Genomic DNA, 27,032 nt, shown 5'->3' with positions numbered 1-27,032 from the left:
TTAGAGGTCTGAAGCGAAGTACATTGTATATTCTGCAAGGAAAAGCTGAGATACCAGAGTCTCATGTATCTGAGCCTCTGAAAGATGAAACTGCTTTATGGCATAGCAGAATGGGGCACATGAGCCAGAAGGGACTTGAAGTACTAGTTAAGAAAGGTTGTTTGGACAGGGAAGTGGTTAAGGAGCTGAAATTCTGTGAGGATTGTGTATTTGGTAAGAATCATAGGGTGAGTTTCACTCAAGCTCAACATGTGTCTAAGGAAAAGCTGGCGTATGTGCACTCAGACTTGTGGGGTTCACCACACAACCCTCCCTCACTCGGTAACTGTCAGTATTTCATCTCTTTTATTGATGATTACTCGAGAAAGGTGTGGATATATTTCTTGAAACGGAAAGACGAAGCATTTGAGAAGTTTGTCGACTGGAAGAAAATGGTGGAGGTTCAGTCTGAGAGAAAGGTAAAGAAGCTCAGGACAGATAATGGGTTGGAGTATTGTAATCAGTATTTCGACAAGTTTTGCAGAGATGAAGGTATAGTTCGACATAGGACAGTTGCTTACACACCTCAGCAGAACGGTGTGGCTGAGAGGTTAAACCGAACCATCATGGACAAGGTTCGCAGTATGTTGAGCGAAAGTGGCCTTGAGAAAAAATTCTGGGCAGAAGCAGCTTCGACTGCAGTTTATTTGATCAATAGATCACCCTCAACTGCTATTGACTTTGACTTACCAGAGGAGAGATGGACATCACATCTACCAGATTTAAGTGGACTAAGGAGATTTGGATGTCTTGCTTATATACATACTGACCAGGGAAAACTGAATCCAAGAGCAAAGAAGGGATTCTTTACAAGTTATCCTGAAGGAGTGAAGGGGTATAAGGTTTGGTTACCAGATGAAGGTAAATGTGTTATAAGCAGGAATGTGATTTTCAGAGAAGAGGTAATGTACAAAGATCATGACAGAGTTCATCAGCAGGATATTACCGAAGTTGATTTGGAGAATTTGGGTTTGAAAGAAAAGGAGTTAGATCAAGGTGGAGCCACACACGAGAGTGTTGATCAAGGTGGAGCTTCACACACACAGGAGCATGAGACTCCAGCGAATCCCTCTGGTTCAGATAGTACTCAAGTAGAGGAGGAAGGTGAAGATTCAGAGTCAGAAGACTTAAGTGACTATCAACTCGTAAGAGATCGAGGGAGGAGAGCTATCAAGGCTAATAAGAAGTATTCTGACTCACACATGGTGGGATTCGCTTATTATACAGAAGATGGAGGAGTCTGAACCTGGATCCTATAAAGAGGCTCTGCTTGATCCGGATTGGGATAAGTGGAATGATGCAATGAAGGAGGAGATGTCCTCAATGAAGAAGAATAGAACATGGGATCTAGGAGATAAGCCAAAAGGAGCTAAGGTCGTAGGTTGCAGATGGATTTACACGAGGAAACCAGGAATTCCTGGAGTGGAAGCTCCTAGATTCAAAGCTAGACTAGTGGCAAAGGGTTACTCTCAAACCGAAGGTATTGATTATACAGAAATATTTTCACCAGTGGTTAAACATGTCTCCATCAGGTATCTGTTGTCTATGGTGGTGCATTTTAATATGGAGTTGCAGCAAATGGATGTGAAGACAGCTTTTTTACATTTCTATCTTGATGAGGAAATAATGACGGCTCAGCCAGAAGGTTTTGTTGATGAGGCTCACTCGGAGCAGGTATGTTTTCTGAAGCGATCACTGTATGGGTTGAAACAGTCTCCTAGGCAGTGGAATCTTAGGTTTGATGAGTTCATGAAGGGAATAGATTATGAACGAAGTTCTTATGATAGCTGTGTCTATTGGAAGAAATTTAAAGATGGAAGTCGTATCTACTTACTCTTATACGTAGACGACATGCTGATAGCTTCTGAGAACAAGAGTCATGTAGAGGAATTAAAGAGGTTGCTAGGTCAGGAGTTTGAGATGAAAGATTTAGGAGAAGCTAAAAAGATTCTTGGAATGGAGATTGAAAGAGATAGGGTTGCAGGAACCTTGACTCTGTCTCAAGAGAGTTATGTTAAGAAAGTTTTGAAAACTTTCGGAATGGATAAAGCCAAGTCAGTCGCGACTCCTTTGGGTGCTCATTTCAATCTTCGAGCAGCAACTGATAAGGAATTTGAAGAACAGTTTGAGAGGATGAAAGTGGTGCCTTATGCAAATACCGTTGGTAGTTTTATGTACTCTATGATAGGCACGAGGCCAGACCTTGCACATCCTGTTGGGGTGATTAGTAGATTCATGAGTAGACCACTCAAGGATCATTGGCAGGCGGCTAAGTGGGTCTTGAGGTATATGAGGGGCACTGAAAAGATGAAGTTGTGTTTCAGGAAGCAAGGAGATTTCTTGTTAAGAGGATACTGCGATGCAGATCATGCTGGTGATGGCAACAGTCGCAGGTCCACTACTGGGTATGTGTTTACAGCAGGAGGAAACTCTATTGTTTGGAAGTCAAGACTTCAGAAAGTAGTAGCTTTGTCTTCAACTGAAGCCGAGTATATGGCTCTCACTGAAGCGGTGAAAGAAGCTATTTGGTTAAAAGGGTTGGATGAAGAACTCGGGTTTCCACAGAAGTATGTGGAGGTGCACAGTGACTCACAGAGTGCGATTGCATTATCAAAGAATTCGGTGCACCACGAGAGGACAAAGCATATTGATATCAGGTTGCATTTCATCTGTGATATCATTAATGAAGGCATTGTGAAGGTGATAAAGATTGCAGGTGAATGTAATCCAGCTGACATTTTCACCAAGGTTGTTTCAGTGGATACACTGGAGGGAGCACTTCAAATGCTCCGAGTATCTAAAGACTGAGAATAAACTCAGGGTCCGGAGGGGAATCCAAGTACTAGATGGAGTGATACAGAAGACCATTCGAACCAAGGTGGAGATTTGTAAGTATGGTTCTTATGGTTACTTCAGGAATGTATCTAAGTGTGAAGAAGACTCTCGGTCAAAGAGAGGATTAGCTCAGGGATAGCTTTCAAGTGATGCACGTGAGCTACACGTGAGATAGAAGACTAAAGCGGTTGAGGTCGTCGAAGTCAACGGGAGCTATAAGGTCTTTGCGGTTTTAATCTCTTGATCTGATTCTTATCTTCATCTCTGTATCTGAGAGTTAGTTACAGAGAGGTTAGAGAGATTTGATAGGAGAGAGAGAGTAGAGAGAGAAAGCTTGAGAGCATTGTAATAGAAACGGTGATCACAAGTATCTAGTGAATTCCGGAGTGTCATCTCCGACGAGACGTAGCGTTTCCGGTTAAGGAACGTGAACTCGTTAAATCGTTGGTGTAGTTCTTTCGTCTTTCTTTTACTTTTTGTTTTCAATCAACATCGAAGAAACGCAGACGAGTTCTATTGATTCTCAATCACCGATCGGTTAATAACCTCACAACTTGGTTCACTCATTAATAAAGAAGGTAGCTTTACTTGATCGAGTGAATATATCTAAAGTGTTTCACTGTGACGGCTTGTTGCTATGTGTTGTTAAGGGCTTTTGGTATGGAACCCGTATTTGGGTCAAACGAAGTGGATACAACCCAGAAACAGTTTCCACAGCTCAGACAGGTATGCTCTTGGTTATGACAAGAACTGTAACCACAAAATTCTGCGGATTTGCTGTTTTGGGTAATATACAACTTTAGCTCTGATTTATGGAAGGTTTACTGTGTTACTCACGATAGGGAGATACCTTATCATCAACGTGGTGTGTCTTTGAAAGGAAATAGTTATTTTTTTGGGTCTAGAGAAGATGAGAAGAGAAAGAGAAGGAGGGAGAAGAAAGATTGAAGATAGTTTACTCTGTTTTGATTTTACAAGTGAGAGATTTGGACCGTGTCTGCCTATGCGTCTGCAGTTTCACTCTTATCGCTCAGAGACTTTGACTCTTTCTTGTGTTGGAGAAGAGAAGCTCGCTGTGTTTAGTTACTACCGAATAACAGTGAGGCTAGTGGGCTAGCAGTGAGGCTAGTTGGGTCTATGGGACAGGTTGTTACAATAAAAATTGATTTTTATGTGACAATCCGTCCCGCGGACCCCACTAGCCCACCGCTAGCTTCCCCAACGGACCCCAAGCTGGCCCTGCAGGGCATCGATCCTAACCCATCACTGTGGAAATCCACATCCACCAGTAGGTTATTGGTGCGCTAGGCGTTCCTCGAACCCTGGTCCCCACCCTTTAACAACCTTCCCACAGGACAAGCTGTCACCAATTGATCTGCAACCTTCCCCACTTTAGTGTATATGAGTTTTGGGTTACGAATAAGACTTGATCCCAAAGCGCTGTCTTGGAGCAAGTTTTTGAGATCGCTCCGTGGTTTTCATGATGCATTGGAGCTGAGAGTTACGAGGAAAAAAAATTTGATGTGGTTTTCGATCTTGATTACAAATATGAACACACATAAGGTAGTAGTGTGGCATATGAGTAGGGGTTGATATAGTGGTCTCGTCTAAGGTTCAGGCATGTACGGTAATGGTGACTGGTGAGATGTACAAACAGTGTTCTAGATGATTGTTATGTAAGCCTTATCTAACTAACTTCACCTGTCATTGAGAAAGTGAAGCGGCTACGTTTGGATGGTTCGGTATTGGTCGATTCGCACACCCAAATAGAGCCCGTGAGTTGCAGTATCTTCCCATGATTTGAGGGTTTCTTTTGATTTGGAGACTTCTGGAATATTGTTGTTATTCAATGATATATATACAATATTCATTTGTCATCCATCTCAATAACTTTGGCTAAGATATTCTTTTTTTTTTCGTCAATATGATTTCATTGATAACAGGGTGAGATTATTACAAGGTCAGATACAGAGCTGGAAAGGATATTAATCCTTCTAGAGGCTTAAGCCCACGAGTACAAACCACTCCCGGAGACTAAGGGGAAAAAACCCAAACAACTTAAAACATAACATCCCTTCAATTGCAACCCGGATCAGAGAATAGAGACCCAAAAATAGACAATTAAAACTTAAATCTTTGAAAATTAAAACTTAAAACAGATCTGAGACAAGAACAACCACACAAACGGATGCTAATACAAGAATCTCCTAACCGCAAAAATTGACCCGGAATAAAGTGCCGTGCGTCCTCTTTTTGTTGCTCCGGCATGGAACTACGGAGGCGGTAAGACAGCTTCAAACCCTACTGAAGCTTCAGGAAGAAAGGAAGGAGATCTAGATCTACGGTGGTGAGAGATCTTTATCTGAGGCAGTGAAGAAAACCGGTTGAAGACTGCCTTTGCCATGGAGGACGGCCAGATCTGAAGACGCGCGTGACTAAAAACACAAGAACCAAGCCACTATCCTAGAGATGGGAAGATTTAAGCTTTAAAAATCTATATCTAGAAAACTAGATCTAAGGCCGTAGGAAGAAAAAATAGAGAGATGAACCGATAAAAAGAGAAGACAAAGCTAAAAAAGAGAGAAAACCCGACTCCGGTGCTGAGAGAGCCACCGGTTGAAAACTGCCTTTGCCATGGAGGACGGCCAGATCTGAAGACGCGCGTGACTAAAAACACAAGAACCAAGCCACTATCCTAGAGATGGGAAGATTTAAGCTTTAAAAATCTATATCTAAAAAACTAGATCTGAGGCCGTAGGAAGAAAAAATAGAGAGATGAACCGATAAAAAGAGAAGACAAAGCTAAAAAAGAGAGAAAACCCGACTCCGGTGCTGAGAGAGCCACCGGTTGAAAACTGCCTTTGCCATGGAGGACGGCCAGATCTGAAGACGCGCGTGACTAAAAACACAAGAACCAAGCCACTATCCTAGAGATGGGAAGATTTAAGCTTTAAAAATCTATATCTAAAAAACTAGATCTGAGGCCGTAGGAAGAAAAAATAGAGAGATGAACCGATAAAAAGAGAAGACAAAGCTAAAAAAGAGAGAAAACCCGACTCCGGTGCTGAGAGAGCCACCGGAGCCGGTTAACCTAGAGAGGCGGTAGCTTTGTGTTTTAGTGAGAAGGGAGAGCGTTTTTAGGGTTTTTTAGAGAGAGAGTCTTTTGTGAACTCTATGAAATTTCATATTGGCTAAGATGATTCTATATCTCAGCTTTTGTTTCCTTGTTTTTCCTTTTTTTTTTTTTTATTTAATGTTAATATCATAAATCAAAATTCATGTATATTCATATATATCATATAAACAATTTCAAATGTTAATTTAATAATGTTTACTTCATGTATATCCTACTCTGTTCATTTTGATTAATGATATTAACATTATTATCAAAAAAAAAAAATCGACTGTGTTGTCCGCGAACAATTTCAATTGTTTTAGCTTATATGATATATTTCAAAATTGATAATTGATAAAATTTTGGTGAGACCAAAAAAATCTAATGTTGTAATTTCAGCTATTGGTTTTAGAACCTCAAAACAGAGTGAAGACAGTTCACTCTAATGTTAAATTAGTAATTAACATAATACAAAAAATAAGAGAATCAAAATAAGAAATTAATATAATTTTCTTAAGCTTTTAAATTGGTGAATGATTTGATAGTGTATTCAATTATTTCATATATTTGTGTGGATGATTTAACTTAGTTTTCAAATTTTATATTTTAGAAAATTTAAATAAAATTATATCATAGCCCACATATACGTGAGATCTAACAGTAGATTATGTATCATGGTCTCAATGATTTTTCAGTGTTTTATTTTTTTGGTAGTTTAATAATGCTAACTTTTGACTAAAGAGAAAAGATATGGTAATTTTTTTTTCAAAAACATTATTAGCTTAATGGACGTTACTGAGTTTTCTCAATTTATCATTATAATATTTTATCACTTAAAAAAATAAAAGAAAATACAAAATCTATATTTTTACTAGTTTTTATTTCAAAAATGACTTACATTTATTTACTAAACATAATTAAGTAAACATAATATAAACACAAGTCCTGGACCTAAGAAAGATTTTACTGTTCATTTGCTCGGAGCAAGATCCAAGCTCGCTGTTATATTACACTTTTAAAGCGAGAAGACAGAGTTTTTGGTTGGGTCAGTGCGTCCTTGAGCCAGTCAGTATGTTGCTCTGTCCGTTCATATGCTTTCGCGCCACAATCTCACAATTTTGAAACATTGCTGCAGCATCTCCAAAGATAAAGTCAACGCTTCCGGTGATATAACAATCACGATAGAACTGTCGATGCTTGTCAGCAAAAAATGTGTCCTGGTAGCTATCTATTCGACAGCGAAATATGACCGAATCATCGACAGTCACACGGAGAGCAACCACATGTTTCTTAGAGGTCCCAAACGTGTGCTGGAACCAAATGTCTAGCGCCATAAATCCGTTGGCGTTAGTGGCTAGAATTTGTATCAAGAATTTCTATTTCACCATGATATATAAAGAACAAAAACAAATAATATTCTACTAATAGAGAAAACATATATTTTACCATGGATGACATATTTTTTGATGAGTTATCCATCCTTAGCGTTTAAACTGCAAGTGAGAATGGTTATGTCTGTACGGTCGCCTATGAGCATTAAATTCGTTTTCATTTCCCTACTTTCAATTGTTTCCTTGTAAACGCCTTTTTCACATAGACGATAAATCTTCTCTTGTTGTTCTCAATTAAGATAGATATCGCTTCATTTAGCGTCGTATAGTTACTACTATGCCCGCTTTCATCTTGAGGACCTATAGATATGTTATTAAAAAAACCATAAGAAACTTAACAAATATTTGGCAATACTAAAAGTTTTGCTTAGCTTTTCATGACTATTGTATTATAAAGTTAGAAAATAATTTATCCATGGTAACAATTTATATAACCTTTTCTTTCTACTAGAAAAACATAGTTTAAATAACAATTATATAACAATTAATTATCTAATAATAATTACCAATAAAATAAATTTGTAGATATCTATTAACAATAATTGTTTAAACGCATATAAGCATTTAGATCATAAATACTTTATGGAACCAATTATGACGATACTTTGTGACCCATATGATCTCTACATCAACCCAATGATTTTGTACATCATTATGTGACTTTATACATTCTCCTAACACTAATTTAGAACACTATAACAAATATGCATATTGATAGGACCACGAAAACACTATTATTGACATAAGATAGCATTCCTATAAACATTATCTTTGCTGTTGCTAACTTAGGGCATTCTCCATTGGGAGATCATTATTTTGAGACTCTTATGTTTTTTTTAGGATTAAAAAGTGTACTTTTACAAAATAAGAACTTTTTATTTGTTAATTAAAGTTATACTCTCCAATGGTAAACTCTTACTGGGATTCTTATTTTTGAAAAAAAAAAAATTTATGATCATGATAGCAGCACATACATGAAACAGAAACATAAAACAAATTTAATCAGTTATGGGCAACATAAGAACGTCAGAGGACAATCAGTTAAAGCCATCACTGATAAACAAAAGCATCATCCGTGACCTGAAATAACAAAAAGGACAAGTAAAGAACATGTAAATAGAAGAAGAGAAAAAACAACCACATAACCAAAGTGAAAAATTGAGGAACAAATAATAAAGATTACGTGGGAGTTTGTACCGTAGACATCTGCAGTAGAGTCTAACGAGGCAACACAAGTGGGGGCTGATTACAGGTTTTGCTCAATCAAAGTAATCTTGCTGGTTCTCCTTCTTCATCACCCACCAAACGATTTGAGTTCCACCCGCTGGATGGTGATCCATGTACTGATCTGCGGAGATTATAACAGACATGACACGACAATAATCAAGATCTAGCGAATGAGAAAACCTTGAACCATTCTCCATGTTACGTAGATCAAACAGTCAAAGCCTTGACGCCGAAGGTGATCAAATGAATTCTACCATAAGACTGCATCACCTCTGAATATATCCACCTGGAATTAAAAAAGACAGAGCAGAAGCAAACATGAACAAAGAGCAATTCGTATTCATCTGTGTAAATCAAAACATAACTTAAAGCAACTATAATCAGAGTTACCTTTGTAATGGTAAAGCCTAGATGGCAATGAGCTTCAACAACCTTCAGCTCTTTGGGTTTGTGCCTTCACCTTATCCAAAAAATTATGAAGCTTTTCATTACTTTGAGCTCTTTTTCCCAATAGCACCTAAACAATATAACCAATAACCAAACAAAAAACACTCACTCATAATCAAGCTGTATTTGCTAGTAATAAGAAAGACCTGCATCAAGAATTTAAAAGACCAACCAAACACAGTGAGTGTATGATCATGATATGTCTTTGCATCAGCAAGTAATGTAAAGTGTGATAATTATCATTGAAGACCAAACGAGAAGTTAAATAAGTCAAATTTTACACACTTGATATTTTGCCAAACGAATCATCTGATGGAAGAAAAAAAATTGAAATGTTTTCAAGACTATGTACATCAATACACCATCCTATCTAATAGCGACACTCGACACAAAGTATGAATCAACCAATGGAAAAGATCGATGGAAACATACAATTTATGCCTAAATTCATTTCATTCATGGCTAATTTCGTTAATCCTAATAAAAATCATGCTTACGAACACAAAACAAAAGAGATATTGAAGAACACTAATTTTTGAAAATCCAAAAACCTAATTTCGAAATCGTTATAAAACAAGAATTCAAACAAATAGAAACATGAAATTACCATCAGATGGAGATTGGTTCAGCAAATTCTCGAAAAGCAGTGAAGGAACGCTTTGATTTGGTGGAAAAAAACTCTCAACGAGTCAATCATCACCTCTTCGATAGATCAGAACCTCTGATGTGTTCTTCTGATCCTCACCTCCAACTGAAGATTGTTTAATCAAAAAAAGCAAAGAAAGAGAAAGAACGGTGTCGCAAATATTGGTTAATCGCAAATATGAGAATTTGGGGAAGTGAAAGAATGGTGTCGCAAAAGAGATGGGGGAGAAGAAAGAGAAAGAAGGAAAAAAAAGAAACGAATTGTTTTTTATATCAAAAATAAAACCAATCATATGTCTACACGTAATAATAAGAGTTGATCACAAAACTTACTAATTAAGAAGCAATTCTTATGTTTTTTTATCAGTTTTGATTTATTTCTTTGTCCCAATAAAATAAGAGTCTTGCTAAAGTTTCCCAATGGACTTGCTCTTAGACCCCATTTAATGTAGCGTTAATCTACGTGCTATGATAGCACTAATATCGATGCTATAATATTATTTATAGTAACGTCGAATTTATGCCATGTGATAGGTTTTTATGGCAGTTTTTTGTGCAATTATAAAATTTATGATGACAATATAGTAGTGCTGTTTTATACTTTATATCACCATTTTTTAGCTATAATAATGTTGGTAGTAGTGTTATGTTTTTGCAGTAAAGGTTTGTATTATAACTTTTATTTGTGCCATTTTAGCAATTGTATTTTAATTATTTGGTATTATTAATATTTATATAATATTGTATTGCAAATTGCGGAAATAATTCATACATAATACATCTTGACAAACCCAAGTTCAAACTCGTACATAAACTTAAAAATCATGTCTGAAAACATTCGTAATAAAATCAATAGAGATAGAAGGAGAAAAACAAGTTAGAAAGTTTCAGACGATTTCAATCCTGAGAGCACAGAATCACTCTGTTCTCTAGCCATGCAATAGAAGTACCAAGCACATCTTCCATTATCTCGATTTCAGAAGTTTTCCTCCACACTGCTGCAGTATTGATCTACCCAAACTCTAACTATATTTGGATCCAAGAGTATGAAATGGACAGTGTGGTATGGATCATTTGAAACCCATCATCTTTCAACATCAACCCGGTTACTTCCACTAATATTCATAAGCTTGCATTTTTATTATCTTTGATGACATTCCGCTGTGGAGTTGAGAAAGACCACATAACAAAATATTCAACCAATACCACTTAACATTTCAGAGTTCCAACATGAATATAGATAACTAAAAGTTACAATATTTCCTCTCNTTTTTTTTTTTTTTTTTCTTTTTTTTCCAATTTCCCCTTTTTCTCCTTTTGTTTCTATAGTTCAACTGTATTGAACCGAAAAAATTGATTCGGTTCGGTTGTTTCTATAGTTCTACCGTATTGAACCGAAAAAAATTGATTCGGTTCGGTTGTTTCTATAGTTCTACTGTATTGAACCGAAAAAATTGATTCGGTTCTGTTATAAAGTTTAAAATCAATTCCAAGATAAAACCAAATTGTTTTCTTCTAATTCAGTTAGTTAATTAAAACCCAAATTCGACCAAAATAAAGAAAATGGACTAAAACATTCTATTACAAAACCTAATAACAAGCCCAATTAACGAAGTTGTGTTCGGTCGGTTCGGTTGATTCAGTAGGCAGATTTAACTTGGAAAAGTTGAGATTTGAGAGACACACTGTAGAAGTTTGAGAGAATGACGACAATGTCGGATCTGTGGGAGGAATTGGTAGAGGAGATACTCTCTAGTGTTCCGGTAACATCTCTGAAAGCTATACGGTCTACTTGCAAAAAGTGGAATGCTTTATCGAAAAATATGATTTTTGGTAAAACAGAGAAGCAGCAGTTTTTTGGGATTCATGATGATGGATTATAGAGTTTGTTCAGCGAGATTCGATCTCAAGGGAATCCAAAACGAAGAAGACTTGGTCGATCCATCTATAAAGCAGGTAGCTTTACTTGATCAAATGAAGATAGCTAAATTGTTTCATTGTGACGGCTTGTTGCTATGTGTTGTTAAGGACAACACAGGGCTTGTGGTTTGGAACCCGTATCTGGGTCAAACGAAGTGGATCCAACCAAGAAACAGTTTCCACAGCTTAGACAGGTATGCTCTTGGTTATGACAAGAATCGTAACCACAAAATTCTGAGGATTTGCTGTTTTGGTTACGAAATATATGATTTAAGCTCTGATTCATGGAAGGTTTACTGTGTTACTCACGCTTGGGAGATACCTTCTCGTCAACGTGGTGTCTTTGAAAGGGAATAGTTATTTTTTGGGTGTAGAGAAGATAAGAGGAGAAGGAGAAGGAGGGGGAAGAAAGATTGAAGATAGTTTACTCTGTTGTTTTGATTTTACAAGTGAGAGATTTGGACCGCGTCTGCCTCTGCCTCTGCAGTTTCACTCTTATCGTTCAGAGACTTTGACTTTGTCTTGTGTTGGGGAAGAGAAGCTTGCTGTGTTCATTTACCACCAGAGTATATCTTGTGTATATATATGAGTTTTGGGTTACGAATAAGATTGATCCCAATGCAGTGTCTTGGCGCAAGTTTTTGAGATCGTTCCGTGGTTTTCATGTTGCCATTGGAGCTGGAACTTTTTTCATTGACGAGGAGGAGAAAGTTGCTGTGGTTTTCGATCTTGATTGCAAATATAAACAGACTCGTTACCAAACAGCTCACATCTTTGGCGAAGGTGGATACTTCAAATCTGTGGATTTTGGAGAAGCTCCTAGTCTTTCAAAACCTGACAAATCATACATGCTTGAGTATGTTCGGAAGGAATACTGTTACCCAGTGTGTGCTCTTCTTATGTTCCAAGCTTAGTGCAACTGCACATCAACCAACCAGGCAAAAGGAAAACTAGAGATTATTAATGTGTTTTGCTGCATTCATTTACTTTTACTTTCAAAAGAAAAATCAGGCAAAAGATTGTTGATTAGTTTGTGTTTTTCTGTTTATCATCTATTAAAGAGTTCGATTTTGACTCTTACTTTCTATGGTAGTCAGGCTTCAAGCAAGCTACTTATTGTCCATCCTTAACTTGCCAAACCAGTGGTTAAGGCAAGGAAAGAGGCAGGAACGGTAGGAATGAAAGGAGACATGGGTTAAATCAAAACTATACAGTTTATTAACTACTATAGATAGCATTTTTAGTATCACTGACCATGATAGCATTTTTAGTATCACTGACCATACGTTTATGTCTAGTAATGGAACAAGTATCTGTCGTTTTGACTTGAAACTATAAGAAGTTGTGCGTGCAGTTCTCATTCATGTACCAGTGGTTTGTTGGAATCAGTTCTACACCTTTGGAACAAACAAAATTGTGGTAGCTAGCACTTATGAATGTAAGTGTTTGTGTCTTGATGATGATGCATGGTGATGTTATTTGCTTAGTTATTTTATTTTAAACAGGACAAATTGCGCTGTACATCACATAAGCTAGGGTTGGAATCTAGGTAACTCCGGAAACGGGCCGGCAATTTATGGAGGTGGAACACATAAGGTAGTAGTGTGGCATATGAGTAGGGGTTGATATAGTGGTCTCTTTTGAGGTTCAGGCATGTACGGTAATGGTGAGATGTGCAAACAGTGTTCTAGATGATTGTTTGTAAGCCTGATCTAACTACTGTAACTTCACCTCTTATTGAGAAAAGTGAAGCGGCTACGTTTGGTAGTTCAGTATTGGTGGATTCGCACAAGAGTTGCAGTATCTTCCCATGATTTGGGCGGTTGTTTTGGTTTAGTGACTTCTGGAATATTTTTGCCATCTCTATTTTTTTTAGGGTAGTCTTGCAATATAGGGTGCCTCATGTTTTGTGTAAGGTTTAAACATGAATGAGAACTAAGAAACATGTATAGGAGTGAATTTGCCATACCATCAAAGATATATAAGGCAAAAAATGCTGGAGGACCTGGTTTTAGGGATACTGTAACCTTTAACGGTGTAAAACGTCGAGTAAATGTCTCTCCTACAGGATTAGCAAATGGCATGGACAGGAGGAACAAACTGATATTCTCCAGTCGAGCTTTCTCTGAAGTTGAAACTGTGGCTTAAGTGTCTATTTAGGAAGCAAAAGCTTGGCAAGCGGCGCATATTTCTCTACCGACACAAGCAAATTGTACATGAACATGAGGCTTCTAGACCCCAAACTCCCCTCTCTCCTGCCCTTCGTTGTTTTACTTGTTGATGTAAAAGACCAATTGTTTGTTACAATTTGCTACGCAAGGTCGACGACCCTTATTAAAAAATAGTCTCACGTTTGAATATATTTTTTTTCAGCGGAAGCAATTATTGAAAGCAGAAAAGTTGAGAGTTGAAAAGCAGCAATCATTTAAGGTTCCGGCATGTACGGCAAGTTGCAGTATCTTCCGATGATTTAAGGGTTTGTTTTGGTTTAGTGACTTCTGGAATATTGTTGCTATTTCTATCTTTTGAGGATAGTCTTGCAATGTACGGTGGATCATGTTTTGTGTAAGTAAGGAGCGGAAAAAGAAACATGTGTAGGAGTGAATATGCCATACCATTGGGAAGTCAGCTATCACAACGTGGAGTAACGGTTTATACAAGTTTCAGAAGACCTGTTCTCCTTTTCGAATGGGATTCATGGAAGTTTCGAATGGGTTATGCTTCTCGTTTTTATTTCAGGGGATACCAAAGTTCTAGCTCCGGACCTAAATCTGGAATGATGAACAAATTGCTGAGAAGGCTTGCTTTGAAGTCATATGGAAGCCGAGAGCCGGGCAGACTGGTATCGAAATGGAATTTAATTATAGGACTTGCTCATTTTAGTTTTTCACTATGAACAATCTATAGGAATAGGTAGAAAAAGAGTGTGAGATGATTGGTATAGGACAATACAGAGTATTTGTGTTTTGACATTTAATCCAAGTGATTTGCTATTCAATGATGTATATGTGAGGTTGTTAACCGATCGGAGAAATATGAATCAAATGTCTTCGTCTGGATCTAATCGAATTCGAATTAAGAAATAAACTGAAAGAGAAAGAGTAAAGAAGGACACACGAGAATTTAACGAATTCACGCTCCTTAACCGGAAACCCTACGTCTCGCCGGAGATAGAACTCCGGAATCCACTAGATCCTTTGTGGTAACTGTTCTCGATTACAAGTCTCTCAAGATTTCTCTCTCTTCTCTCTCTCTAACTGATTTCTCTCACTTCTGTAACAACCCTTCGAGTTCTCTCGTCTAAGAAGATAAAGATCAAAGAGAGAGTAATAACAGAAAAGACAAAACTACCCTCATTCACTTTGGCGTATCAGTCTTCTGTTCCACATGCGAGTCACATGCTTGACTTGAAAGCTACTTGAGCTAATCCTCTGCTTCCTTGAGAGTCTCTTCCACACTTAGATACAACCTTGAAGACAACATTAGAGCCACAACTTACAAATCTCCACCTTGGCTCTTATGGTCTTCTGCATCCCCTTGATCTAGTACATGGATTCCCCTCCGGAACCTGAGTCTTCAACTCAGTTTGCTGAAACTCGGAGCATTTGAAGTGCTCCCTCCAGTGTATATACTGGATCAACCTTGGTGAAAATATCAGCTGGATTGCATTCACCTGCAATTTTAATCACCTTCACAATCCCTTCACTAATGATATCTCTGATAAAATGCAACCTGATATCAATGTGCTTGGTCCTCTCGTGGTGCACCGAGTTCTTTGACAGAGCAATAGCACTCTGCCAATCACTGTGCACCTCAACAAACTCCCGCGGGAACCCAAGTTCTTCAGCCAAACCTTTCAACCAGATGGCTTCTTTCACCGCTTCAGCGAGAGCCATATACTCGGCCTCTGTCGACGACAGTGCTAAAACCTTTTGAAGTCTCGACTTCCAAACGATAGAGTTCCCTCCTGCTCTAAAAACATACTCAATAGTGGATCTACGACTACCCCCATCACCACCGTGATCTGCATCGCAATATCCTCTTATTAAGAAGTCATCCTGCTTCTTGAAACACAACTTCTTCTTCTCAGTACCTCTCATGTACCTCAATACCCATTTAACCGCCTGCCAATGATCCTTAAGTGGTCTTCCCATGAACCTACTAATCACACCAACAGGATATGCAAGGTCTAGCCTTGTACCAATCATTGAGTACATGATACTACCGACTGCATTAGCATATGGAATTACCTTCATTCTCTTGAATTGTTCTTCATATTCCTTGTCAGTAGCAGCTCGGAGATTGAAATGAGCACCCAATGGAATAGCAACATGCTTAGCTTGATCCATTCCAAAAGTTTTCAACACCTTCTTACCATAGCTCTCCTGAGACAGAGTGAGAGTTCCTGCTACTCTGTCTCTTTCAATCTCCATTCCCAAAATCTTCTTAGCCTCTCCTAAGTCTTTCATTTCAAACTCCTGGCTGAGTAATCTCTTCAACTCCTCCACCTGAACCTTACTCCTTGAGGCAATTAGCATATCATCAACGTATAACAACAAGTAGATACGACTCCCATCCTCTAGTTTCCTCCAATATACGCAACTGTCATAGGCACTTCTCTCATAACCTATTCCTTGCATAAACTCATCAAACCGCAAGTTCTATTGCCTAGGAGACTGTTTTAAACCATACAACGACCTTTTAAGCAAACATACCTGATTTGGATGTTGTTCGTCAATGAACCCTTCAAGCTGTGCCATGTAAATATCTTCCTCTAGAAAACCATGTAAAAACACGGTCTTTACATCCATTTGTTGTAACTCCATGTCAAAAGAAACCACCATTGACAGAAGATATCTGATTGACACATGTTTCAAAACTGGTGAGAAAATCTCAGTATAGTCAACACCTTCTGTTTGAGAATACCCTTTTGCTACTAATCTGGCTTTGAACCGAGGGGCTTCTACGCCAGGTATCCCTGGCTTTCTAGTGTAAATTCATCTGCAACCAACTACTTTAGCTCCTTCTAGTTTATCCCCAAGGTCCCAAGTTTGATTCTTCTTCATTGAGAACATTTCTTCTTTCATAGCTTCATTCCACTTGTCCCAATCAGGAACAAGTAAAGCCTCTTTATAAGAACCTGGCTCAGATTTCCCACCATCCTCTGTATAATAAGCTACACCAACCATGTTTGACTCATCATACTTCCTGTTTGCCTTAATTGCCCTTCTACCTCTATCTCTTACAAGCTGATAATCACTCAAATCTTCTGTTTCAGAGTTATCTTCCTCATGTTCAACTTGTGCCTCTCGAAGACTTGGTGAGTTAGTTGAAGTTTCCTGAACCTGACCCGATGAATCTCCACCTTGATTAGCACACTCTTCAGTAACTCCACCTTGACTAACATCACTAGTCTTCAACCCAAGATTTTCAAAATCAACCTCTGTCAAACTGAACTGAGAATCCTTGCTTCGATCTTTGTACACAATCTCCTCTCTGAAAATCACATTCCTGCTTATAACACACTTACCTTCCTCTGGGAGCCCGTGGATTCAACTTTCTTTGATCAGTGTGGATATAAGCCAAACAACCAAACTTCCTCAACCTACTTAAGTCTGGTAAACTCGAAGTCCATCTCTCCTCTGGCAAATCGAAATCTATCGCAGTTAAGGGTGATCTGTTGATCAAATAGACTGCAGTTGATGCTGCTTCTGCCCAAAACTTCTTCTCCATACCACTCTCACTCAACATGATACGAACCTTGTCCATTATTGTTCGATTCAAACGCTAAGCTACGCCATTCTGCTGTGGCGTGTATGCACAAGTCTTGTGTCGTACTATTCCTTCATCACGGCAAAACTTATCAAAATACTGATTGCAGTATTCCAATCCATTATCTGTTCTAAGTTTCTTCACTTTCTTCTCGGACTTCTACCATCTCCTTCCAGTCCACAAACTTCTCAAATGCTTCATCTTTTCGTTTCAGAAAGTATATCCAAACCTTCCTTGAGAAATCGTCAATAAAAGAGATAAAGTACTGGCAATTCCCAAGAGACATTGGATTGTGAGGAGACCCCCATAAGTCGGAATGTACATAAGCTAACTTCTCCTTTGACACATGCTGAGCTGGAGCAAAACTAACTCTGTGATTCTTGCCAAAGACACAATACTCGCAAAACTTAAGCTCCTATATGACTTCCTTCTCTAAGCAGCCCTTCTTGACTAATATCTCTAGTCCCTTCTGACTCATGTGACCCAGTCTACTGTGCCACAAGGTTGTCTCATCTCTCGGAGATTCAGATACATGAGATTCTGACACTTCTGCTTTACCTTGTAAGATATACAAAGCATTCCTCTTCAGTCCTCTAAGCAGTGTCGAGCAACCCATGACTATCTTCAGAACTCCATTCTGGGATTTAAACCAACATCCCTTATCCTCCAACGTCCCTAGTGAGATCAAGTTGCGAGACATTGTTGGCATGTATCTCACATCTGTAAGCACAACAGAAGTCCAATCAGAATTCCTGATTTTAACACTACCATCCCCTTTTACTTGGGAAAAGGTGTCATTCCCCATCTTCAAATAACCGGATTTCACTTCCTTGAAATCAGAAAACAACTCCCTCCTTGGTGTCATATGAAATGAACAACCAGTATCCAATATCCATTCTTCAGATTTATCAACCGATGCCGAAAGACTTTCTTCAACTGCCATTAACACCATTGCTGGATCATGCTCAGGCTGGATCATGCTCAGAACTTGACTTAGCAATTCCTGCTTCTCCTTTGTCTGAGTTCTGCGTCTTGCTCTTGTTCCTCTCGAGCCACTTGTAACATTGCTTTTTGAAATGTCCCTCCTTACCGCATATCCAACAGATTCTTTTCCTATCTTTCGACTTGGACCGAGATCTACCTCTTCCCTTATTTGCCTGACCATTATATTTTTCTTCGGATCTTCCTCTAGCAAAGTGTCCCTCCCCAACAGACTTACTATTCTGAGCTACCTCTCTTTCTTTATCCCTTGCAGCTACCATTACATCATCCAATCTTAATTTCTCTCTACCAGTGCTATACTTCAAGGTTTCCACCAAGCTATCAAATCTTACAGGCAAAGAACTTAACAGGATAATCGCTTGTACCTCATCCGATACCTCGATCTGCAAGTGATTCAGATCAGCCACAATCTTGAGAAAATCATCGATGTTGTCATCAATCTTCTTGTTCTCCTGCATCTTGAAAGTATAGAAGTTCAGCTGTGAATATACTCGGTGAGGAAGAGACGTCGGCATGAACATCTTGTCAAGAGTAATCCAAGCCTCAGCTGCGGTTTCGCACAATTCAATGTTCCGCAAAACCTTATCTGCAACGTTTAGGAAGATCACGTTCTTTGCCTTATCGCACCTCTCCAATCTTGCCGCATCATCGGCTTCACGTTTCTTTTTCTTCTCTGGATCTTGTGGTTCTTCCTCCGTAAGTGGCGGAGACGGATCTTTCTCTACCAACACATCTTTTAATCCAGTCACGCTCAGATGAGCTCTTATCCTTGTCTTCCACAGAGAGAAGTCACCGGATCCATCGAACACCGCAATCGGAACCACAGACATATCCGATTCACTACCGCTCAACCACCGCAAGCTCTGATACCAATTTGTGAGGTTGTTAACCGATCGTAGAAATATGAATCGAATGTCTTCGTCTGGATCTAATCGAATTCGAATTAAGAAATAAACTGAAAGAGAAAGAGTAAAGAACGACACACGAGAATTTAACGAGTTCACGCTCCTTAACCAGAAACCCTACGTCTTGCCGGAGATAGAACTCCGGAATCCACTAGATCCTTTGTGGTAACTGTTCTCGATTACAAGTCTCTCAAGATTTCTCTCTCTTCTCTCTCTCTAACTGATTTCTCTCACTTCTGTAACAACCCTTCGAGTTCTCTCGTCTAAGAAGATAAAGATCAAAGAGAGAGTAATAATAGAAAAGACGAAACTACCCTCATTGACTTTGGCGTATCAGTCTTCTGTTCCACGTGCGAGTCACATGCTTGACTTGAAAGCTACTTGAGCTAATCCTCTGCTTCCTCGAGAGTCTCTTCCACACTTAGATACAACCTTGAAGACAACATTAGAGCCACAACTTACAATATATATATTCATTTGTCATCCATCTCAATAAGGTAGCTCCCTTGTAATGATTTAACTGCCTTGTAAATGTCCCAGTTTATCAATTTTAGTTGTAACTGATGTTTATTCGTGTTTGATTGCCATGTAGCTTGTACATGATGATGGATTATAGAGTTTGTTTTGTGAGATTCAGTATCAACGGAATCCAAAACGAAGACGACGGCGAAGACTTGGTTGACCCAGCAATAAAGCAGGTAGATTTACTTGATCAAGTGAGGATATCTTAAGTGTTTCACTGTGACGGCTTGTTGCTATGTGTTGTCCTTGACAACACATGGCTTCTGGTATGGAGACTGTTCATGAGCTAAGGCTAAGCTAAGCATCTGTGTTTTAACAAACACAGAAGACTTAAGTGTGTGCAAAACCAATTAATTCCAGTTTCTTCTACTTAAGTTTTGTCAACCGTATATTACATGACTCTTATGCTTTTGCTATGTATGGTCATAATTTTCAATGCAACTTATGAGAACGAAAATCAGCTGTGTTGTACGCGAATAATTTCAATTGTTTCAGCGTATATGATATATTTCGAGGTTGATAATTGATAAAAATTTGGTGAGACCAAAAAAATATAATGTTGTAATTTCAGCTGTTGGTTTTAGAAGCTCAAAACAGAGTAAATAAAGTTCTTTTCTTTTGGTGCATATGGAGTTGATCTCTCTTTTTGTAATCATAGAATTAAATCTTTCATATGATGAGTCAACACGAAGTAATACTCCAATAAGACCACTATCATTTCTTTTTTACGGATATAACCATTTTTCTGTTTGACAACTTAGAAGAGATTTATATAGGCTAAAAGATATCTTCAGGTTTAAATGCTAATAGATTATATACCATAGTAAGATGGGTTTCCAATGTTATAGTAGTCTTTGACCAGAAAAAAAAAAGAAAGATAAATGCTAATCTTATTACATAAAGCTTAGTTTTCAAAGTTGGTAACTCATATAATTGTGACACATGTCAAAGTGTCAAGTATATCAATACTATTTTGACATATGTGAAACAATTATACTTAAAAATTATATAAAAAATTAAAAAATCTTTAAAATAAAAATTTTAAATGAACAGTAATCTATTAAATTACTAATTTTAATAGGAAAGTAATTTATTATATTACTAATTTTAATAGGAAAGTATATGCAACTAATAAAGAACATATAAGCAATTTAATTGCAATTGTTAATTATTGTAAACATGAAGTAAAAAGAAATTTATACAGAAAAGTGATTAAAGTATACAAAGTTTGATTAATGATTTTGTGAAACCCCGGTTTCAAGGAGATGCGGAGAGGTTTAAAAGAATTGATTTGACCGCCTATTTCACCAAAGTGCACTTATCTTTTTGGTGAAGGGTCCTAAGAAAACTCTATAGTTAAGCATGCTTGAGCTGGAGTAGTCTCAGGATGGGTGACATTCCGGGAAGTGAATGTCGAAACAGTTCGAATGAGGACAAAACACAGGGAGAAAACATGTGGTGATTTGTAGGGACGGTAACAAGTTTTTAAAGTCTTTCGGACGTAGCAAACCGACTGTCGGATAGAGATGAGCTCACGGACCTAGTGAGAGGTCGTGATATCTATTAAAGAAGGTGGGTCCATGGACTGAGATTGGACATGGGGCCCACTAAAAAGTGGCGGTCAGGGCGTTACAGATTTGATAGCGTATTAACATAATATAAGAAAAAAAATAAGAGAATCAAAATAAAAAATTAATATAATTTTCTTAACCTTTTCAATTGGTGAATGATGTGATCCAATATTACATTTTATATTCATATGGATGATTTAACTTAATTTTCAAAATTTATATTTTATATATTTTAATGAATTAAAAAAAAACTCCACCCAGCCGGATCAATAAAATCATCTATGAAAGACTGCATTATTACCACTCTGCAAAAATTCTTTAATGGACATCCTAAGAAAGACATTACTGTTCATTTGATCGGAGCAAGATCCGAGCTTGCTGTTATATAACACTTTTTAAAGGAAGAAACCAGAGTTTTTGGTCGGGCGTCCTTGAGCTGTCAGCACGTTGCTCTGTCCGTTGATAGGCTTTCGCTCCACAATCTCACAATTTTAAAACACTGCTGCAGCATCTACAAAGATTAAATCAATTGTTTTCTTGATATAACAATCACAATAGAATTCTCAATGCTTGTTAGCAAAAAGTGTGTCCTAGTAGCCATCAATTCGACAGCGATATATGACTGAAACAAAGACCAAGCATATGTTGGCGTTCATCTTAAGGACCTGTAGATATGTTATTAAAAGAACAATGGATTTTAGGAGACTTTTTAAAATACACTAGGTAACAACCCTCACATAGTGCGGTATAAAATAATTATTTAATGTTTTTATTGTAATTTTTATTTACAAAATCTATTATATTTATGGGTAATTGAAATATTTAAAATTCGATTGTATAGTATATATCTATAAAAAAATTTGTATAATAATTAAAATTTAATCCGTGAGAGTTATTATAATATCAATCTTATATTATTATATTATATGAACAAAGGTTCTTAAAATTTATTTTAAAGAATTTATGAAAATATAACTAAAGGATATAATTAAGTTAGAAAGATAATATAAAAATTTAATTTTGGATGTTAATTGTATTTTTTTAAAAAATACAATAGTAATAAATGTAAATATTTTTAAAAACTGATGACAAATAAAGGAAAGAGTGTCATGAGCTGTGTAATGCTGACACCTCACTTTTTTTTGTCAAAATGTTTCTCTATTAATATATAGGGGATGATTGAATAACATAGGATTTGTAACTTTTACACAAATCACTTAAAATGTCAAGTTGAATACATCCCCTTAATAAATTGTTGGCAATATTAAAAGTTTTGCTTAGCGTGTTTTGATTATTTATTCTAAAGTTAGAAAATAAATTATTCAATGTAACAGTTTATACTAGAAAACATAGTTTAAATAACAATTTATTTAACAATCTATATACTAATAAAAAGTAGAAAATATAAGTTCCTTAAGGCGTCCAAATGAGATTTTAAACAACCAATAAGAATTCGACATGTCAAAATTCCACACAAGATTTTTTTTAAAAAGCAATAGGAATTACACATCTAATTAATAATTTTTTTGAAAATATAACAATTTTCTATGTTATTAATTTTTTTTAAAAGGAAAAAGGAAAAACTTATAAAAAATATAAGCAATTTAATTGCAATTATTAATTATTGTAAACATGTAGTAAAAAGAAATTTATTCAGAAAAGGGATTAAAATATACAAAGTTTGAAGAATGATTTGATAGCGTATTAACATAATAATAAAAAAAAAGAGAATCAAAATAAAAAATTAATATAATTTTCTTAAGCTTTTCAATTGGTGCATGATTTGATCCAATATTACATTTTATATTTATATGGATGATTTAACTTAATTTTCAAAATTTGTATTTTATATATTTTAGTGTATTTAATTTTTTTGACCCAGCCGGATAATAAAATCATCTATGATAAACTGCATTATTACCCCTCTGCATGAATTCTTCCATGGACATCCTAAGAAAGACATTACTGTTCATTTGATCAGAGCAAGATCCAAGCTTGCTGTTATATTACACTTTTAATAGCAAGAAACCAGAGTAAGTCATGTTGTTTGATGTTTAATCGATTAAGGAATAGATGGTTGTGAAGGATTAGGGTTTTGCAGCGAGAAGGAGCTTGAAGAGAGGTTCGGATCATGATTTCTGGGTTGGTGTCATTCGACACCATTGTGTTGTCGGCCGACACCAACACCTGCGGATGAACAGCGCGAACTGGTTCGAGAGGGTTACTTCGGGGCAATGTTTGGAGAATGAAACGGAGTCCGATTTGGCTGAATTTTAGTAGGTAGCTTCGTGGTGCTATAAGCTTCATATCCAACGGTGGGTTTGTGATTTAATCAAGTGTTTGTATTGTGGTCTGGTATAGACGGTTTTGTGGTAAAGTTGGGGTGTCGAGCGACACCAAGGTGGTGTCGGTCGACACTAGCATGTTGTTGTGTATTTGGGTCCTAGGAGGACAGCTGGAGTTAGATTTAGATGAGGAGAGATTGACAGAAGTGATGCTGTGAGCGTTGGTGTGTGTGTTGGTTCGCAAGTGGTGTGATGGGTGATGTTCGACACCAGGTGGAGGTATCGTTCAACACTAGAGGAGTTGATAGTGAGTTATAATAATTGTGGGGGAGTGTTGTCCGTGGCTGGACGGAATCAAATATTCCAGTCCACCTTTCTTGTTACTCGGTCGCTAGGGGTGGTTGGTTGTGCGACTCAGTAACTAGATAAGGTGGTGTTTGGTGTATTTATGGAAGTTTTTGTAAGAAGCGATTTCTACGCCGGTTGTCTTGTCGGAATTATGGGGTTCCGATGAGATCGCTTCTCATGGATCCTATGTGAGGATTGGGAATCTGGGTGCGGTCGTTTCATAAAGATCCTTTGTTCCTATACTTAGCTCAAGTTTACCTTGAACAACATCTTGAAGTATCAACCATCATCACAAGACTTCAATTAGTCGTCAAACAGACAATCGTCTTTCTTCTTAGTATTTGGTTTCTGAGACGACATCCTTTGGCTCAATATCTGGTTCTCCAATGTTTGACCTATATCTTGGAATTTCACATACCTATGTCTTAGTTTTTTTTTCTCTGTTAAACACCTCTCTGGTGCCTTGAGTAGCCACTTTCAGACTATGTCCCTTGATGCATGTGTTGTGTAGTCAATGAGGACACTATAAATCCTGCTTCTTGATCCAAACTTGATTGGATCTTTGAGCATCTTTGTAATACTTCGTCTGTAACGCCCCCGAACCGCTCTATGACCACGGAGGCCATCGGACAGCGCCGAGACGCTACTTGTTGTGAGAACCGCACCCTGGTGGTCCGGTCGAGGGACGGAAGCTGCAGCTTCCCGACCAGTCCTCCTGGACGTGACTCCGCCCACGGCCGAGGTTCGCTTAGGCTTTGCAACCCTTGCGTCCCACAGCACGCGTTGTGTTGGCCCGGACAAGGCCGAGTATCGTTTGCAACTTGCCATGTTTTCCTGAAAACCATATATATCACTTTAATAAAATAATTCATCATAAATAAATCATTAAAGCAATATATAAAGATAGTCGGGAAAATAAACATAACCGTTTACAAAATATAAGATTTTACAAAGAACACGTAAAACCCTATCCGGTACCCTAATGTTTGCTCCGGCTCTAAACTCGCTTAGGCTTCCCTGCAAGACCAAAATATTATCATGAGTAATCTAAGATTACTCAGTGAGCCTGGGTACCCCTTTCTCCTAAACAGGATACTAACTTCCCAACCCAACTACCCCGGCAAGCAAAGAAAACAAGCAAGGCAAACAAGCTAGCAAGTAATCAAAGCAACGCAACAAAAGCCATAGCGGAAGCAATTTAAACCATACACAAGCGAGAAAAGTTAGATTCAACGACTTGACTCGATGATCTAGACATCGCTATACACAACACAAGACGACTAAAGAACACTTAGACTCTTGAACCAAACGCAACTCTCTAAGACGACTAGAATAAACAAGGGATACTTGAACTATCCTAACTCTTAGAAAACACACGCATGTAAAGACGAATAGACTTAGACAAGGGATACTTGAATGTTCTAACTCTTTACATCTAGGGCCCTTCGATAATCTGTTCTGTTCCGTACCATCTCCCATGCCGAGACCACAAAGGTCACCAGCAATGAGCCCGCAACTTAGCTACATCGTCATGCAGCGGTCACGCTAGTAGCTAGCTAGCCATGACAGTGTCCCCGCGTGAGTGGTCGTCGGGAACTCACGTGTGACAATGCTTATGGAACCAGAATTATCGACACACTACACTAGCTAAGACTCAAGAAACAAATTCGAGAGGCTAAGCTAAAATTAAAACACACAACCACAAGTTCAAGCATTGATAAATCAAGCACATTAGCATGAAATCAAGCAAGAAAATTAACATGGAATAATCAACAAGAAGCAAGAAAATAAATCAAGCAACTTAAGATTATTCTACATGCATGCAAGCAATATAAGCAACTTAAGCAAGTTAATGCAACAAGTTTGACTATGCATGCAACCGTTTATGATTTAACCATTTAAATCTCTAGCTCCCACTTTACATGCAACCTATTCGTTTTAATCATTTAAATCCTTAAGGTTCATTTAAGCATGTCTTAACCTCGATTAAAATTATGCAATATATTGCAAAATACTTAATCATTTAATCATGCATGAAACCGGTTTTTCAACAAGAATAAATTCAAGTAAAACTAGGTTCGATCATGCATGCGACTAAACCCAAATTTTAATGCAAGTCCAAAATTGCTTAAAATGCATCCAAATTCATTCGCGATCTTGCATGGTGATTCCTAGCTCAAATTCGATGTAATCTTTAACATGAATCTAGCGTGAATCCTACCAAGTTTATGCATGCAACAATTTAACTGATTCTACCAAGAATCTAGTCTACATGCAACAAACAATTACCGCAGAACTCACCTTGACGCGATCGGTGATATTTGGACTTCACGGCACCGCGGATCAGACAATTCCTTCGCGCTTGACAGCTCCTCGTTCAGCTTCACCGAAAATCCTCGACTCCCTCGACAATTTTTGTCGACACAAGCAGCACCTCGCTTTGATCTCCTTCTCGACGATCTCCCTCAACTCTCTCGGCAATCTTTGTCGACAAACCCTCCCTCTCTCGACACACTCTCTCTAGATTTAGAGAGAGAAGCAAGCTTTTTCGTTTGAGTGGAATGAGAGAAATGAGAGAAATTTCCCAAATGAAGCCACTAAGCCCATATTTATAGGCTCGACTTCTCTCCTTCTTCCCTTAGTGGAATTTGACAAATGGCAAAAGTTTGGCTGCATGTGGCGCGTGCATTACACTGCCCAATCTCCTCGCGCCATTCTTCTTAAACCACCAAAATTATCTCTGCATGCCTTGCATGTAAGCTGATTGGTCAATTCCTTGGGAAAGCATGTTTTCCGCGTTTTCTCGACCAGCTCCGTCCTCCTCGTCCGACGCTTTCGACAATCCTCGGATTTCTCGATATCGCTCGGACGCGACTATCGGCACTCTCGACAGTTCTCGACCATCGTCGATAATCCTTCGACCAGTTCCGGAAAATTCTCTCGATGCTTCGGATGCTATCGGCTCTTTCGACCAATATCCAGACAATATTCTCGATGCCTCGGACATC

At 37.9% G+C, this 27,032-nt stretch overlaps 1 long non-coding RNA gene and 1 pseudogene across 2 annotated transcripts; one reads left to right on the top strand and one right to left on the bottom strand.

The window, feature by feature from the left end:
* LOC104711081 lies at positions 8,301-9,928 on the bottom strand. 2 transcript variants are annotated; one of them, XR_755200.1, is made up of 5 exons: positions 9,662-9,928; positions 9,164-9,200; positions 8,998-9,067; positions 8,578-8,893; positions 8,301-8,460 (listed from the first exon to the last, which is right to left on the bottom strand). It is a non-coding gene; the product is annotated as an uncharacterized LOC104711081 (long non-coding RNA). The 2 variants fall into 2 exon arrangements; XR_755199.1 differs by lacking the exon at positions 9,164-9,200 and having other exon boundaries at positions 8,998-9,124.
* On the top strand, positions 11,312-14,678 carry LOC104711080 (annotated as a pseudogene).

Source organism: Camelina sativa, chromosome 9 (assembly GCF_000633955.1).
Source record: "Camelina sativa cultivar DH55 chromosome 9, Cs, whole genome shotgun sequence".
NCBI classification, from domain to species: domain Eukaryota; kingdom Viridiplantae; phylum Streptophyta; class Magnoliopsida; order Brassicales; family Brassicaceae; genus Camelina; species Camelina sativa.
This window is presented reverse-complemented; position numbering and strand designations above follow the sequence as displayed.